General features: G+C 52.8%; 1 non-coding gene across 1 annotated transcript; it reads right to left on the bottom strand.

The window, feature by feature from the left end:
* Positions 1-1,096: 1,096 nt before the first annotated feature.
* On the bottom strand, positions 1,097-1,169 carry TRNAV-AAC. Its single transcript has one exon. It is a non-coding gene; the product is annotated as a tRNA-Val (tRNA).
* Between the last annotated feature and the right edge of the window lie 14,595 nt (positions 1,170-15,764).

Here is a 15,764-nt window from a genome sequence, read left to right as displayed (position 1 = left end):
TCAGATGCACCAATAGTCCCATATGGGCTAGTGGTCAGGATTCCTGGTTTTCATCCACGGGGCCTGGGTTCAACTTCTGCTGTGGGAACGGTGCAGAGCTTTTGCCCAGAGTGGAGACAGGAAATGAAAGGAACAGGGAGGGATCCTGCCAGCAGGGGAGTTAGACAGTGTGGGGAGGGGATCCCAGAAGTGGGGATGGGGGGAAGAGGTCTGAGGGGAGACCAGGGAAGGATCCCAGCAGTGTGGGAAGTTGAGAGCACAGGCCTGGCATGGGGGGTGGGGAGAGTGAATGTGTCCCTCTAAACCCACCAACTGCAGACTAGGCAGGACTGGAAGAATTACCTATTTGTTGGTAATTGTCAATTTCTGTGTAAACACACGACCCAATGGCAAAATATTTCCATCGATAATTATCAAAATTGGCAGATGGGCAAAGTAAGAAACATGCTGCTTGAGAACTTACCCTGTTGTAGGAGCAGCAGTGATCTGTGTGCTCCGTATCACCTGTATGCCCAAAAGGTCTGTTACACTCCCCCCACCCCGTCTCCTCTCCCTCTCTGAATGCCTGTGAAGTGGCTTTCCCCCTCCCCCGCTCCTGCAATGCTTGTGGGATGAAGGGGCTGGTTGAACAGCTGGAAGATCAGAAGAGCTCCTAGATAGACAAGGTGTCTGGGACTCTCATTAGGCAGCATTGTGAGAGCACAGCTGAGCACAGGGCCCCTTCCCCTTTTAAGGACCTGAACCTCATGGCCTGCGACTAGAGATGACTTGGCTGCATCCGGTGGGTCACACTCCACCTCAGCCAGTGTCCATGCAGGGTCCATGCTCTGGGTGTGTGAGTGCTTCCTAATGAGAGTCCCAGACACCTTGTCTACTTGGAAGCTCTTCTGATCTTCAACCAGCCCATTCATCCCACAAGCATTGCAGGAGAGAGCGGGAGGGGGAGGGGGAAAGCCACTTCACAGGCATTCAGAGAGGGAGAGGAGACAAAAGCGAGGGGGAGGGGAAGTATAACAGACCTTTTGACCATAGAAATCACTGCTGCTCCTACAGCAGCAGGGACAGGCCACTAGGAGCTGGGGAAAGGAAGCCACCATGTTTCTGCCTGGCTTTGAACCAGGGACCTTTTGCGTGTTAGGCAAACGTGATAACCACTACACTACAGAAACTCTGTCATGGGGCTATGCCCTTCCCTTCATAAGAATGGCCATACTGGGTCAGACCAAAGGTCCATCCATCCCATATCCTATCTGCCAACAGTGGCCAATGCCAGGTGCCCAAGAGGGAGTGAACCTAACCAGAAATGATCAAGTGATCTCTCTCCTGCCATCCATCTCCACTCTCTGACATACAGAGGCTAGGGACACCATTCCTTACCCATCCTGGCTAATATCCATTAATGGACTTAACCTCCATTAATTTATCTGCAAAAAGAACAAAGAGAACATGTGGCACCTTAGAGACTAACAAATGTATTTGAGCATAAGCTTTTGTGGGCTAAAACTCACTTCATCGGATGCATGCAGTTAAAAATTCAGTAGGAAGATATATATACACACAGAGAACGTGAAAAAATGGGTGTTGCCATACACACTATAGGAGAAAGGACAAAGGAAGCAAGAGACGAAGAGAAAAGAGGGATCAGACAGTGGATGGAGCAAGAGGTGAAACAAAAAGGACAAACCCTTATGTCCCCAGTGATTCTAAGAGACAAAATCACAGGTGCAGAATAAAATTCTGCCTCCTTAACCTCGTGTTTTCCATGCCTAGAATTCAACTGTCATCAGATGGATCAGACTGAACAGGTTTCAAACCTCCAGGAGGCTCTTACCTTCTAAACAGGGATGGCTGTTTTCTAGTAAAATCACTAAAAGCGAAGGAGAAAACTCAAAAGAGGTTCCTCCTGGCGCTCACGTCCGTGAACCCAAATACTCTCTCAGTCCTCAAAGAGAGACCTGGAGAAGAAGACTTGCTGGAGCAAAGCCACAGGAGTCTCTGAGGTTTCCCTGGCCCCTCGCCCCTGTCCTGCCTGGCTGATGTCAGCATCTCTCTGTGAGGTCACCACCTCCCCACCACCTTCGATCAATAGGCTGAGGTCCTGCAAAAAGTCTTTGTGATGTCACTGCCACACCCCTCCCTTGCTATGCCAATGTCCTGCCCCTGGCCAGGCACTTTGCAGGTTTGAGCTACTCCCTGTGGATCACCCCACTCAAGGAGCGTTCGTTCTAGGCAGCAAGCCGGCTAGACAGGGAAACATCAGACGCTGCTCCCAATGCTACACTCAGTTTTTCAGAAATGAGTCAACTTTATGGCCAGAAGAGACCATTAGAGCATCTAATCTGACCCCCTGCATATCACAGGCCTCTTGTATGGCACAATAACTACTTTGGGGGCAAATACATTCCAGAAAGGCATTTAGTCTAGATGAAATGACATCAAGAGATGGAGAATCCACCACTTTCCTTGGTAGCTTGTTCCTGTGGTGAATCATCCTCGCTGTTGAATATTTGTGCCTTTGTTGTAATATGAATTTGTCTCTTTTCACCTTCCAGCCACTGGGTCTTGTTATGCCTTTCTCTGCTATTTTAAAGAGTCCTTTAATACCCAATCTTTTCTCTCTATTAAGGCACTTCAGCACTTCAATGAAGTCACCTTTCAATCTTCTTTTGATCAGCTAAACAGGTTGAGCTCTTTCAATAGCTCACTAGAAGGCATTTTTCTCCAGCCCTCAGAACATTTGGTGGCTCTTTGCTGCCCCAACTCCAATTTCACAACATCTTTTTCAAATGAAGACACCAAAACTGGAGGCAGTATTCCAGTATCAGTCTCACTGATGCCGTGTCACCTCTTGTGACGTTATTGACATAATCTGTAACTGTATAGATCACCATTGCGACCGCTGTTCTATATTTGTAGCCAGTATTGTAGAAAGGTTGTCGTGTAAGGGGTCTATGGAGAGGTTCTGATTGGCTGATTATAATGATGCTATCTCTAGATGTGTTTCATTTTTGTAGTTGAAGTTATGAATATTGGCTCTCTGCCGGCTCACCCGCCCCCTCGCCACTGCCCACCCACTCGCCTCCTCAGCCCCCCTCCCTCACCTGCTATTGTGTCATACAGGAGGCCTGTGCAGGGGGTCCGATTAGATGCTCTAATGGTCTCTTCTGGCCGTAAAGTCGACTAATTTCTGAAAAACTGAGTGTAACATTGGGAGCAGCGTCTGATGTTTCCCTGTCTAGCCGGCTTGCTGCCTAGAACGAACGCTCCTTGAGTGGGGTGATCCACAGAGAGCAGCTCAAACCTCCAGAGTGCCTGGCCTGGGGCAGGACATTAGGCCAGCAAGGGAGGGGTGTGGCAGTGATATCACAAAGGTTTTTTGCAGGACCTCAAACTATTGGTGGGGAGCTGGTGACCTCACAGAGAGATGCTGACATCAGCCAGGCAGGACCGGGGCGAGGGGCCAGGGAAACCTCAGTGACCCCTGTGGCTTTGCTTCAGCAAGTCTCCTTCTCCAGGTCTCTCTTTGAGGACTGAGGGAGTATTCGGGTTCACGGACGTGAGCGCCAGGAGGAACCTCTTTTGAGTTTTCTCCTTCCCTTTTAGTGATTTTACTAGAAAACAGCCGTCCCTGTTTAGAAGGTAAGAGCTTCCTTGAGGTTTGAAACCTGTTCAGTCTGATCCATCTGGTGAGAGTTGAATTCTAGGCATGGAAAACACGAGCTTAAGGAGGCAGAATTTTATTCTGAATTTTATTTGATCCCCACCAATGACCTGGGCCATCCTTTGGGCTCTCTGGTGAGAACCCTCAGCCTCCCGTCCTCAGTCTCTACCCTGATTGGCTGAGCAGGGGGTTATTGACAGGGAGGAGACTCAGGTCCTTGTTGTTCTCTTTCAAGACCAAGGAAATAAGTCAGAACCAGTTCTGTGTTTGATGAATTTTGCTGCTTCTCTGCATTAATGGTCTCTGAGCAGTTCATGATTCTCTCTAACATTGCAGTTCTCCTCAAATACTTGCTGAATAATTCCTGTGCACTGTTGTTGGTCTGGAGCTCATCTGAGAGCACTTTATTCAGGTCATTCAATGTCTGAAATTCAAGATCCGATGGTTAGTTTGAAAATCAGGGCTCTTGGGTCCTATTCCCAACTCTGCCACTGACTGGCTGTGTGACCTCAGACAAGTCAATTCTCCTTTCTCAGCCTCAGCTTCTCCCTCTTTCAAGTAGGGATAATAATGATCTGCTCCTACCTACCTCACAGTGGGTGGAGGCAGGGCCGGCTCTAGGTTTTTTGCCGTCCCAAGCAAAAAATTTTTTGGCTGCACCCACCCAAGCCCTGGGCTCCCCACTGCACCTCCCTGCCACCCCAGCCCTGGGCTCTGCCCCCCACATACCCCATGCTGCCCCAGCTCTTGGCTCCGCCCTTTCCCCTTACTGCTCCCCCACCGACACCCCCCGCCACCCCAGCCCTGGGCTCTGCCCCTCCACCTGCACCCCCTGCCACCCCAGGAGGTGTGTGTGGGGAAATTCCAGATCTTTCCACCTATTCCAAATTCCTACTAAGGCGCCACTTTGGGGGAATGTGCTCAGTGGGGGAGCAGCAGCCCCCCCTGCTCCCTCCTAGCTACACTCCTGCTTGTGGGGGCCCCTGCAAGACCCAGGGCCTGGGGCAAATTGCCTCCCTTGCCCCCGCCTCTGGGCGGTCCTGCTAGCAGCTCTTCTGGGAGCGCAGGGGAGGAATGACTCCCCCTTCTCTAGCTTCTCCCCATGGGGCTCTGGGGAGCAGGGACGGTTGTGTGATAAATTCCATCCAACTCCCCCTTTGATCCAAGCCGAGGGGCGTCTCAGCCTCCACGATCCCCTTGGCAGGGCCAAACAATGGATGTTTTCCACTGCCCAGGAGACCCAGCCAGGGACTCAAGGCAGCCCCAGACTTTCCCTTTCTCCCTTCTGGGAAATCAAGTTCAAGTTCTACAAGGAGCTAAAGAAGCCTCAACCCCGCATCTGAATTTATGTCACATTTCTCACTTCCCGACACAAACAAATGTCATTTCAATCCCACATGAGTCTACTTCAGTCATTCCTCAGCCCGATTCCTTCACCCTCCTGCCTTAGCTTAGGGCTTTGCGCCACCCTGTGGGCATTTCATTTCCCTTCTCAGTTTCACACAGAGACACAATTTCCTTTGCATGGATCCATGAACAGCAAAACCTCCCTGTGTCTCTAATCTGAGCCAGGGCATTCGATTGTATTGACACCTTCTCTCCTGCAATGGTAACGGTCAAACAGAGGGGACGTGGCCACCTTCAGCCCTGGCAGTGAGATATTCCCTCTCCTCTTTCTTCATGCTGATGTTGTTATTCCATAAAACATGAACCATGGAATAAAAAGCTGAGTTTACTCCAGGGTGAGGAAAGAAAGGAGCCACCAACTCCCCAAAAAATCTCAGTGCCCCAGAGAAAAGCTGCCCCTGTTATTGGAACTAATGATGTGCTGGAGATATGTTGGGAAAAGGGACTGTCTGAATTGCCAAGGCAGGAAACGAACAATCTACAGCAACATCATTAACCACAGACACACTCTAGCCATGCTCCAGCCAGTGGGGAAGTGGGCAGGAATTCATAATGTCAACTATAAAAATGATACATATCTAGAAATCACATAATTATAATCAGCCAATCAGAACCTCTCCATAGACCCCTTACGCAACAACCTTTCTACAATACTGGCTACAAATAGAACAGCGGTCACAACGGTGATCTATACGGTTGCAGATTATGTCAGTAACATCACAGGAGGTACCACGGCATCAGTGAGACTGATACTGGAATACTGCCTTCAGTTATGGTGTCCCCGTTTGAAAAAGATGTTGTGAAATTGGAGCTGGGGCAGCAAAGAGCCACCAAATGTTCTGAGGGCTGGAGAAAAATGCCTTCTAGTGAGCTATTGAAAGAGCTCAACCTGTTTAGCTGATCAAAAGAAGATTGAAAGGTGACTTCACTGAAGTGTTGAAGTGCCTTAATGGAGAAAAAAGATTGGGTATTAAAGGGCTCTTGAATCGAGCAGAGAAAGGCCTAACAAGACCCAATGGCTGGAAGGTGAAAAGAGACAAATTCATATTACAACAAAGGCACAAATATTCAACAGCGAGGATGATTTACCACAGGAACAAGCTACCAAGGAAAGTGGTGGATTCTCCATCTCCTGATGTCATTTCATGAAGACTAGATGCCTTTCTGGAATGTGTTTGCCCCAAAAGTAGCTATGGTGTCCTACAGGAGGCCTGTGATACGCAGGGGGTCAGATTAGATGCTCTAATGGTTTCTTCTGGCCATAAAGTCGACTAATTTCTGAAAAACTGAGTGTAGCATTGGGAGCAGCGTCTGATGTTTCCCTGTCTAGCCGGCTTGCTGCCTAGAACGAACGCTCCTGGAGTGGGGTGATCCCCAGGGAGTAGCTCAAACCTCCAAAGTGCCTGGCCAGGGGCAGGACATTAGCACAGCGAGGGAGGGGTGTGGCAGTGACATCACAAAGGCCTTTGGCAGGACCTCAGCCTATTGGTCCAAGGTGGTGGGGGGGTGGTAACCTCACAGAGAGATGCTGACATCAGCCAGGCAGGACAGGGGTGAGGGGCCAGGGAAACCTCAGAGACCCCTGTGGCTTTGCTCCAGCAAGTCTCCTTCTCCAGGTCTCTCTCTGAGGACTGAGGGAGTATTCGGGTTCACGGACGTGAGTGCCAGGAGGAACCTCTTTCGAGTTTTCTCCTTCCCTTTTAGTGATTTTACTAGAAAACAGCCGTCCCTGTTTAGAAGGTAAGAGCCTCCTGGAGGTTTGAAACCTGTTCAGTCTGATCCATCTGGTGACATGCCACTTCCCTTCTCTGTACCTCAGGCTCCTCCCCATCTGCCCAATGGGAAGAGGGACAGTTCTCGAACTCTGGGCAGTCGTGAGCCTTAGTGAGATAAGGGCAGTGGTGAGCTGCAGCCGTTTTGCACCGGTTCGTCAGAACCGGTTGTTAAATTTAGAAGCCCGTTTAGAACCGGTTGTTCCTGGAGGGACAACTAGTTCCAAAAGGGCTTTTAAATTTAACAAAAGCTCTAGCAGCTCCCCACCCTTCCCCTGGCCCCAGCTCACCTCACTCTGCTTCTGCCTCCTCTTCTGAAGCTCCTCCGGCTTCTCCTCCCCGTCCCCAGCTTCCCGTGAATCAACTGTTCGCGCGGGAAGCCTGGGAGGGCTGGGAAGGAAGCAGCGGCTTCCACCAGGTGAGCTGGGGCCAGGGGCGCCAGCTGGAGGAGGGCTCCAGGCGCCGCGCCGCCCGGCGAGGTTGCAGCGGGACTCTGGGGCCAGGCGGCGCGGCTCCTGCCCCCCGGGTCCAGCTGCGACCTCGCCAGGCGGCGCGGCTCGGCTCCTGACCGGCCCCCAGGTCCGGCCCCAACGTCGGCTGGGTGGCTCCAGTCCCAGCCCCAGTCCCAGCCCAGCTGGGCCCCCACCTCCAGGCAGCATGGTAAGGGACCAGGGAGGGCGTGTTGGATAGAGGGCAGGGGAGTTGGGGGGGAGGATTAGTGTCGGAGCGGTCAGAGGGCAGGGAACAGGGGGATTGAATGGGGGCAAGGGTCCCGGGGGGCAGTCAGAAAGGAGCAGGGGTTGGATGGGGCGGTGGGGGGCAGTTAGGGGTAGGGATTCCAGGGACAGTCAGGGGACAGAGAGAAGGGGTGGTTGGATGGGGTAGGGGTCCCGGGGTGCCATCAGGAATGAGAGAATGGGTTGGATGGGGTGGCAAGGGGCAGTCACGGGACACGGAAGGGGGGTGGATAGGGCACGGGTCCCGGGGGGGGGGGCTGGCAAGGAACATGGGGGGGTTGGATGGGGCAGGAGTCCCCAGGGGGCGGCATGACCCCTCATGGGGTGAGGAGGAGAGAACCGGTTGTTAATATTTTGGCAGCTCATCACTGGATAAGGGGCGATAAAGCCCTCTGTGAAGGAGAAAGGGGAGTTTCATGGTGTTTTAGCACCAAGGAATTCAAAAGTTTGCTAAAATGTCTAGTCTGTGGAAACAAGAAATGGTCGGGGCCAAACTTTTTAACCACAGCCTTTTCTAAAGCCCATTCAGGGATGTGAGTCTCTGTCTTTTCGGTACCTGGGGTTCTTTGCCAGCTGGAGAGAAGAGGTTCCTGCCTCCATTTTTGTGGCCTTAACAAACCAGGTGTTGTGCCCCAGTTCTCGTCTGAGATCCCTGAAAAAGAACATCTTCCCATCCATGAACAAGACAGGACCTATCTTTCAAAGGGGAACAAAGAGACCCCTGGGCCTTACAGACTAGCCAGCCTCACTTCCATAGCTGGGGAGATACTGCAATACATTCTTAAACACTCAGTTTGTCAGCAGCACCTACAGGATAATTTGGTTCTTAGGACGAGTGAGCATGGATTTGTCAAGAACAAATCATCCCAAACCCAGCCTCTTTCCTTCTTTGGCAGGGTTCTGGGCCTGGTGGAGGTGGGTAAACAGTAGATGGGATCTATCTTGGGGTTACTAAGGCTTTTGACACAATCCCGCAGGACATTCTCACAAGCAAACGAGGGAAATGCAGTCTAGATGCAATCAGTGTCACGTGGGTGCAGAGCTGGTTGAAAGCCCAGACTCCAAGGGCCCTTCTCCAGGTTTGGCTGCCCAACGGAGAGGGGGCACCTAGTGGGTCCGACAGGGATCAGTCCGGGGTCCGGTGCTATTCAATAGTTTCATGAATGATTTGGAAGATGGAGTGGAGATCATGCTTCTAAAATGTGCAACTGACACCAAGCACTTTGGAGCACAGGACTGGAATTCAAAACGCCCTTAACAAATTGGAGACTTGGTCTTCTTGAGCCAAACCCCATGGCTGGGCCCCTCTCTCTAGACTGGGCTGAAGTGAAATCCCAGAGCCAGACTCTCCTCCTCCTGGGCAGTGCGCTCCGACCTTGAATGGTCAGATGCTGCTTAGCGCTGTCAGAGCAGCTTTGGCTGGGGGATTCTCCCAGCACTTTCTAATAGCGGGAAGGTACGAAATCCCCATTTGCCTGCTGGGGACAGAGCCCTAGAGGGGAGGGGGGGAGCAACTTGCCCAGAGTCCCCCAGGAAAAGGAAAACAACCAGCAGTGGAACCAATAGGAAACCCAGCAATGGAACTCAGGAGTCCTGGGGGTGTGCTAGGGTGACCAGATGTCCCAATTTTGGGGTCTTTTTCTTATCTAGGATCCTATTACCCCCCACTCCCTGTCCCGATTTTTCACACTCGCTGTCTGGTCACCTTAGGGTGTAACCATGTGGGGTCCCAGCTGCTCCGTGCCCCCCTCACTGAAGCAGGTGTGCAGGGTTACTGCCCTGGGAAGTGCAGGGCACCAGTGGCCATGGGGCTGGCTGCAGGCAGGGCAGGAGCTGGCTGGAGGTAGGGTCTGGCTGCAGGCAAGGGGTGCGGGGCTGGCTAGAGACAGGGGTGTGTGGGGCTGGCTGGCTTCAGGCAGGGATGCAGTGGGGGTGCATCAGGGGTTGGCAGGGCTGGAGACAGAGGAGTGCGGGACAGGCTGGCTTCAGGCAGGCGTGAGTGGCAGGGGGTGTGGAAGGGGCTGGCTGTGGGCAGGGGGTGTAGAGCTGGCTGCAGGCAGGGCAGGGAGGATGTGGCTGGTGCAGGCAGGACAGAGGGTGCAGGGCTGCAGGCAGGGCAGGGGGTGCGGGGCTGGCTGCAGACGGGCTGGCTGCAGGCAGGGCAGGGGGTGCGGGGCTGGCTGCGGGCAGGGCAGGGGGTGCGGGGCTGGCTGCAGACAAGGGCTGGCTGCGGGCAGGGCAGGGGGTGCGGGGCTGACCGCAGACAGGGGCTGGCTGCGGGCAGGGCAGGGGGTGCGGGGCTGGCCGCAGACAGGGGCTGGCTGCAGGCAGGGTATGGGTTGCAGGGCTGGCTGGAGGCAGGGCAGGGGGGTGCAGCAGGGGTTGGCTGGAGCTGGGGCGTGCGGGGCTGGCTGGAGACAGGGGCTGGCTGCAGGGAGGGCAGGGGGTGGAGGTCACACAGAAAATGTCCTGAGTGGTATTTTAAGGTGAAGATAACACCATGGTTACCAGTTGACTGGCACATCCTGGGTTAAAGAAAGGAAGGGACCTGGAGTTAATAGTCTGAAGTATTTGTGTTACCAACCCTGTCGCTGTCTGACCCCCCTTCAGTGCAGAGCAGGTGTGTACGTTGCTGTGTGGAGACTCCTGCAGAGCAGGGGAAGCTGTTTCCAGGGCAGAGAGCCTGGCACTTAGGAGACTTTCTTGACTTGCTGTTTTGAAGCAATTCAGTAAAATAACGGTGGAGCTACAATATCCGGTCCAAAATTTCAGCCCCCCCGGTGCAAAAACACTATTTTAGGATCTAAACAGGAGGCTTCCAGCGCTAGGACACCTGACCAGAGAGCTCAGTGGGGGCGTAACAGCTGCTGACTCTGAGGGTCCTGGGCAAAATCCACTTGCAGGTGGAGGCGTTTCGATTTATTTGATCGATAATGAAGAAGGCGAAGATTTAATCACGGGTATTTTTAGTAAATGTCATGGACAGATCACGGGCAAAACCCAAAAGCTCATTGCCCATGACCCGGCCATGACTTATACCATAAATACCCCGCATTGAATCGTGGGGAGGGAGGCCCAGGGGGTCCGTGGCACCAGCTGTGGGCGCGGTGAGTCCAGGGGACCTGTGGCACCATGTACTGGGGGAGAAGCCCCGGGGACCCACTGCCACTCCAGATGCTGCCAGGTCAGGGGAGTCCCAGAGGCCAGCCCTGCTCCGGCCACCTCGGGACAGGTGCCAGGAGCCACTGAGCTGTGGCTGCTCCTGCCACCCTTGGAACCACTGCTCAGGCTGCCCCCAGGCCAGCTGCTGGGGCAGCCACGGAGTCAGCCGCAGTGGCCACTGCAGAAGTCACAGAATCTATGACTTGTGCAGCCTCCGTGACACAGAGGGATCCCTAATAAAGAGACAAACCCCTCCCTGCTGTGACTGCAGTTCCTGGAAGAGAGAAGGAAAGAGAGAGAGTCCCTGTCACCTCTCTCCCCTGCTCCCTCCCGCTTGTATTCTGTAACCCCAGCTCACTGGATTCCCTGTGCTGGTGCCATGGGGGTGACACTAGAGTTCTGGGGATTTGGTGGAGAGGAAGGGGGCTCTTCACTTCTCAGCATTTCACACAAATTTGTCTTTGGGCTGAAATTTCTCCTGTTAGGCCTCTCAGTCAGAGCTGTACCCACCCTGTTTGCGGGGTGGGGGGGAGAAAGAGGGGGGAGAGATGTAAATTGCAGAGCAGGCAGAGAAGTCGCCCATAAAGGGTCATATTGATCTGGTGACTGGTTCTGACCGGGGTCACACGTCCTCTGACACAGGGTCATGTGCAGAACATGGGAGCTCTGGCTTGTCCTAAATGCTGTAGAGTGTGAGTTCCTGGAAAGGGCAGGGGAGAGGGAGCAAGAGGAGAAAGGCAGAGACATTGGGGGGAGGAATTGGGGGAGAAGAAGGAGAGAACAGAGAGACAATAAATCAGGCCTGCACAACTCCTAAAGCGGCGAGGGCCACATTCCTCCAAAGAAAACAGCTGAGGGCTGAAACCTCCCAGCCCGAGGAAACACCCCAACCCCAGGGCCGCCCAGCCCTGCGGAAACAAACCCTCCTTCCCCAGCGCCGCCCCCACCAAAACAGCTGTGGGCCAAAAAGGAAGGTTGGGGTGGGGAGGTGATGCTTTATTTTAAATCAACCAGGGGCTCCCAGCTAAAGAGGTGGCTGGGAGCCCTCAGGGTCAAATTAAAGGGCCCGGGGCTCCGGCGGCTGGGGGAACCCTGAGGGCCGGCTCTAGGTTTTTTGCTGCCCCAAGCAAAAAAATTGTGGCTGTCCCCCTTCCCAGCCCTGGGCTCCCCCCATACCCTCCTGCTGCCCCAGTCCTGGGCTCTCCCCCCACCCACACACACACCCTGCCACCCCAGTGCTGGGCTTCCCCCTTTCTTCCCCACGAGTGCCCTCCCTGCACCCTGCTGCTGCCCCAGCCCTGGGCTCCCCCTCACCAGTCCCCCCCGACACCTCCTGCTGCCCCAGCCCTGGGTCACTGGTAACTCGCTCCCAGGGCGGGTCATTCAGCCGGAATTTTGGATGTGCACAAAACACAGACAGGATTGGTTCCCATATGGTTACAGAGCTGCAGTAAAGTGGAACAATTTTCAGCTTGTGTGATTGGAGGATATCTGGATGCATATTATAAGACTGTCCTCCATAAATGGGGAAAAGTTGAGGTGCCTTTATTATTCTTTTGTTCCACTCTTTCTTTCTATGGGGAATTTGCCAATGCAATATCACTGTCTTCCTTTCAAACAAACAAAAAGGCAATGGCTGTTGAAAATAGCAATTCCAGTCCTAATAAGCATTTCTTACTCAATTTTATCCTACTTTTTCTACAGCAAGTTACAGTGGATTAGTATATTTGATTTGGGAGAAATGAAGTAACAGCTGCCCAAACCGAGCTTGAGCACTCCTGAATTTTGAGGTGTTCAAATCTGGAAAGCAGGTGCTGGGGGTGGGGGGGCTCCATGGGGGAGCATGGCAGCAACTGTCTGGCGCTGCACGGAGCCAGACACACTGGTCTGAGTGGCACAATAAGCGGTTTGGGGTTTGGAGAAGGGGTAGGGGATCGGGGGGGACAGTCAAGGGACAAGGAGCAGGGGAGGTTGGATGGGGCAGAGGTTCAGAGGGGCAGTCAGGGGACAGGCAGCAATTGGATAGGCATGGGAGTCCAGGAGGTTTATCAGGGGACAGGTAGGGGGTGGGGTCCTGGGGGGAAGTTGGGTGGGGTCTTAGGAGGGGGCAGTTGGGGACAAGGAGAAGGGAGGCTTAGATGGGGCAGGGGTCTCGGGAGGGGGTAATCAGGGGACAAGGACCAGTGGTGCTTAGATAGGGGGTGTGGGTCCTGGGGGGCAATTGGGGCAGGGGTCTGGGGAGGGGGCAATCAGCGGCCAGGGGCTGGAATTCAAAAGGCTCTGGGCTGCTGGCAGCTGCGGGGAGCCCAGAGCCCTCTGATTCCCGGCCGCGGCTGGGATTTAAAAGGCTCTGGGCTCCCAGCCACAGCGGGCAGCGCAGAGCCCTTTGAATCCCGGACCCCGCTGAGATTTAAAGGGCTCTGGGCTCCTTGTTCCTGCAGGCAGCCCAGAGTCCTTTGATTCCCTGCCATGGCTGGGATTCAAAGGGCTCTGGACTGCCCGCAGAGCGCCGGGGGGGGGGGATTTAGAATCTCCCAGCGGGCCGCACAGTGAGGCTCCGCGGGCCGCATGTTGTGCAGGCCTGTGACAGAGGTATATAAAATCACGAGTGATGTGGAGAAAGTAGATAAGGAAAAGTTATTTACTTACTCCCATAATACAAGAACTATGGGCCACCAAATGAAATTAATAGGCAGCAGGTTTAAAACAAATAAATGGAAGTTCTTCTTCACACAGCGCATAGTCAACTTGTGGAACTCCTTGCCAGAAGAGGTTGTGAAGGCTAGGACTATAACAGGGTTTAAAAGAAAACTGGATAAATTCATGGAGGTTAAGTCCATTAATGGCTATTAGCCAGGATGGGTAAGGAATGGTGTCCCTAGCCTCTGTTTGTCAGAGAGTGGAGATGGATGGCAGGAGAGAGATCACTTGATCATTGTCTGTTAGGTTCACTCCCTGGGCTGCTTCTGCTCTACAACTATAATTGTCTTTTTACACCAAAATCACTAACTTGAGCACCCAATTCCATGTACAGTCCTAGTGGATGTAAGGCACAGGTAACTTTTGCCTCAGGGTAGCTTATTGGCATCAACCCTCTCTCCCGCACCTGGAGCTAATGAAATTCCTGGCTGGAGGGACACACGCTCCTACAAGTCAAAAGGGAAGGAGCTGATAGAAAAGATCACAGGACTGACCCCAAAGAAGGGTGAACTGCAAAAGGCAGAAGCAGGCAACTCATCCGGCAGAGCTGAGACACCACAGTGAAGATGGTGCAAAGTTCACTATATTGGAATTAGCAAATGTGATTTTTTTTAAAACAAATCTTTGGGAAGCCCTAATAAAGGCATTTCTTACAGTTCTCTCCCATTTGGATTTTCTGATATCTAATAGGGAATGACATCTGATTGAAGCTTTTCCCAAATGCAGAGCATGTATAGGGTCTCTCTCCACTGTGGATTCTACGATGTCTGACAAAGTCTGAGTGCTCAGTGAAACTTTACCCGCACTCAGAGCATGTGTAGGGGATCTCTCATGTGTGGATTCTCTGATGTGTGATAAGGTGTGAGCGCCGACTGAAGCTTTTCCCGCACTCAGAGCACGTGTAGGGCGTCTCCCCTGTGTGGGTTCTCTGATGTCTGATAAGGTGTGGGCGCTGACTGAAGCTTTTCCCGCACTCAGCGCATGTGTAGGGCGTCTCTCCTGTGTGGATTCTCTGATGTGTGATAAGGGCAGAGCCGTGCCTGAAGCTTTTCCCGCACTCAGAGCATGTGTAGGGCTTCTCTCCTGTGTGGATTCTCTGATGTGTGATAAGGGCAGAGCCGTGCCTGAAGCTTTTCCCGCACTCAGAGCATGTGTAGGGCTTCTCTCCTGTGTGGATTCTCTGATGTCTGATAAGGTGTGAGCGTTGACTGAAGCTTTTCCCGCACTCAGCGCACGTGTAGGGCAGCTTCCCTGTGTGGATTCTCTGATGTCTGATGAGGGCAGAGCGGTGACTGAAGCTTTTCCCGCACTCAGAGCACGTGTAGGGCGTCTCTCCTGTGTGGATTCTCTGATGTGTGATAAGGATTGAGCGCTGATTGAAGCTTTCCCCGCATTCAGAGCACGTGTAGGGCGTCTCTTCAAAGTTGATTCTCTCATGTGTAATAAGGGCTGAGAGGCTACTGAAGTTCTCCTCTGGCCTCTGCTGAGTCTCAGAGGCTTTTACTTTTTCTCGGAGTGCACAACTCCTGGAAACATTCCCTTTGGGTCTTCCTGATAATGTCTCATATGGTTCTCCTTGCTCAGCATCTTCCTGCTGGGGTTTCTGCTCCTCATTCTCACGCACCATTCTATCACCTGATGGGAGACAGAGAGAATACAGGCATAGGTCACTCCCTGTGCCTGAGAGAAAGGAAATCTCAGAGACAGGAATTTTAAAAGGGATGAACAAACCAAAATATGTGCAGGAGAGATCAAACCTATCAGGAGCTGATTTTCCCCAGAGGAGAGAGGAAGGGATCAGTTTTGGTCTACATTTCACCAGAACATGCAGGGGAATGTGGGATCAGGTAGGGATCTGCTGACAGTTGTTAGTCAGGATACGTGGGAAGCCATGAGTGACATCTGCCTAATTATTCCACATCTGCAGGGAACAATCCTGAACTTGGAGAGCTCACAGGGTCTTTGTAGGGCATCCCAAATGTTTCCTGTATTCACGGACAGTTTTTGACTTGCTTTAACCAAGTCCTCACCTCTGCAGGCAGCTCTCGGGAGCACTTCTTTCTCAGAACCCTGGAGGTCCGGGACCCACGGCTCTTCCCCTCGTTCCAGCTGTGAGACCACATCAGGTTTGGAATTTAGAAACCCTATGCCAGGCAAAGAAAACCAGGAAGGTCAGTGGAATTTGTGGGATACTTGTCACAAAGAATAGTCCATGGTTTTAAGCTCAGATCATTTTTAAGCAGTAACATCCCAAGACCAGCTTCCTTGGCTCCAAGTGGCAGGAGAGTTATTATTATTATTAATCATATGCATTACCTTAGTGCC

Source organism: Mauremys mutica, unplaced genomic scaffold (assembly GCF_020497125.1).
Source record: "Mauremys mutica isolate MM-2020 ecotype Southern unplaced genomic scaffold, ASM2049712v1 001152F_np12_obj, whole genome shotgun sequence".
Taxonomy (NCBI): domain Eukaryota; kingdom Metazoa; phylum Chordata; order Testudines; family Geoemydidae; genus Mauremys; species Mauremys mutica.
Note: the sequence above shows the minus strand (reverse complement) of the source record. Positions and strands in the feature narration are given on the sequence as shown.